Source organism: Pteropus vampyrus, unplaced genomic scaffold (genome assembly GCF_000151845.1).
Source record: "Pteropus vampyrus isolate Shadow unplaced genomic scaffold, Pvam_2.0 Scaffold526, whole genome shotgun sequence".
Classification (NCBI taxonomy): Eukaryota; Metazoa; Chordata; class Mammalia; order Chiroptera; family Pteropodidae; genus Pteropus; species Pteropus vampyrus.
In genome coordinates this window covers 893,696-895,778 of record NW_011889307.1, presented here as the reverse complement: position 1 = coordinate 895,778, position 2,083 = coordinate 893,696, and the positions used below count along the sequence as shown (strand labels likewise).

At 32.5% G+C, this 2,083-nt stretch overlaps 1 protein-coding gene across 1 annotated transcript in view; it reads right to left on the bottom strand.

The window, feature by feature from the left end:
- MYO6 (myosin VI) overlaps positions 1 to 2,083 on the bottom strand; it is a 148,336-nt gene that overhangs the window by 60,095 nt on the left and 86,158 nt on the right. The window lies entirely within an intron of this gene.

The window sequence follows — 2,083 nt, the reverse complement described above, 5'->3', positions numbered from 1 at the left end:
CAGATGTGTACAGCAGCATTATTCATAACAGCCAAAGGTAGAAACAACCCAAATGTTGATCAAATGATGAATGGATAAAACAAAATGTGCTATATCCACATAATGGAATATTATTCAGCAATAAAAATAAAGACACAAAAATAAAGTCACAAAAGATCACATATTGTATGATTCTGTTTATATGAAATATGATAATAGAAAAATTTATAGAAAGAAAGTAGAATACTAGTTAAAACTAAAGCTGAGAGATTTGTGAGGGAGTGGGTGAGGTGACTGCTGACAGGTATGGAGTTTCTTTTTGGAGTGATGATCTAAATGTTATAAAACTGTGCTTCTGGCTGCACGACACATAATATACTAAAAACACTGAAGTATACACTTTAAATGAGTGAACTGTATGGTATGAATTATATTTCAATAAAGCTGTTACAAAAAATGAGAATACTTAGACAATTTATTAAACCTTTAACTCCATGAAAATAAGCTTACTACTAATTTTTAGTTTATACACACAAACATTATCTAAAATTATATAACTGAAAAAAATTGACCACCAATAATTCATTAATTCATTGAATACTTCTCCTTTACTATTCTGCAGTTTCTTATATACTTCCAGGAATTATGTAAGGCTAACATAAGAAAGCAAAAATATACAGAGCTTTTTCAGATTGTGAGAACATGCCAAAATCGACCTCTCCATCTGAAAATAAAAAATCAATTCTAATTAGAAAGAAACCATCTGGATCTATAGGAAGGATCACAGGAAGGATGAAGAGTAATATAATAAAATCTCAGCTATTAAAGTAAAAATAAACTAATTTATTCATTTTCTTGATTCACTGCCTCATTCCAGCCTTCTCTGCTTTCTACTCATTTTCCCTTCAACATCAGGAAGTTTAAGAAAAATAAAAGATGATGTAATTATGTGCTATGTACCTTCTGACCATTTAAGCACTTTTCAGCTAAGTAAATCATGCTACATTTATGGTCCTTTGTATACATCTGCATGTTCTACCACAGAGTAATAACATGAAGTGTGAAAATGTCACTTTTATCACTTCTAACAACACTTTCAAAGTGTGCATTAAATATTCTAAACTTATTTTGTGTTACTTTGAACTCCCACGTGCTCCTTTGGTACAACAATGCTACAGAGCAAATGAAATATATTTTAACATTCATTAAATTTTCAAAATAAAATTTTAAATCCCTCAAAAAAAACCTAATAAAAAAATTTAATGCACACTGAGAACATACCTGATTTTGCTTATTTTTAAATTATAAACTGGAAGTACTCTATTTTTATTTTATAATCATTCATTAAAATAAGGTGATTACTATGTGCTAGACATAAGCATTCACATAATTTTACAAATATTTAATTCATTTATTGCTCTGTATAACATGATAGGGACTGTTGTTATCTCCAGTTTACACGCAAGGAAACAGACATGGAGAGGTTAAATTCCTGGCCCAAGGTCACACAGGCAGTTAACACATGGTGAACAGTCTGGCTTAAGAGCACGTGCTCTTTTTTCTCAAACCAACAATAGGTTCTGTCACCATGAAAAGTCTGAATTTTAAACAGATTCTTGGACTGGGGGCTCATAACCATCAGCTCATTCAATTTAGCACCCGTCTCATCCCCACTAGCTGTTCCAGAACTGCTACCTTCACCATGAAGCTCCATGAGTTTCCCCAATTCAAAGTGGGGCTTCTTCAGCATTTTGACTTTTCTAACAAAGACATCATAGAGCAGATGACAGAATGGCAAGCCTTTTCTATATCTTTTCCAATGTTAGTAATTTCTAAGGAATCAATTTATTGACCACTTCTTTCAAGTCATTTGTCATTATTTCCATCACCTTCTGGGTGTGGTGGATGTAGTAATGCTGAGCATAACAGGTCTTCCAAATCTAATGTGTTTTTTAGTAAAACCAACACAGAATAAATGGAGCAGATACCCATTTGTAGTCTTGACACCAACATAAGCTTCAATCATGGCAAAAAATCTGCCATTTTTTGACTATGGAGCACATTTTGTCACAGATAAGATCCATGCCAGGGAAATTAGTCAAGC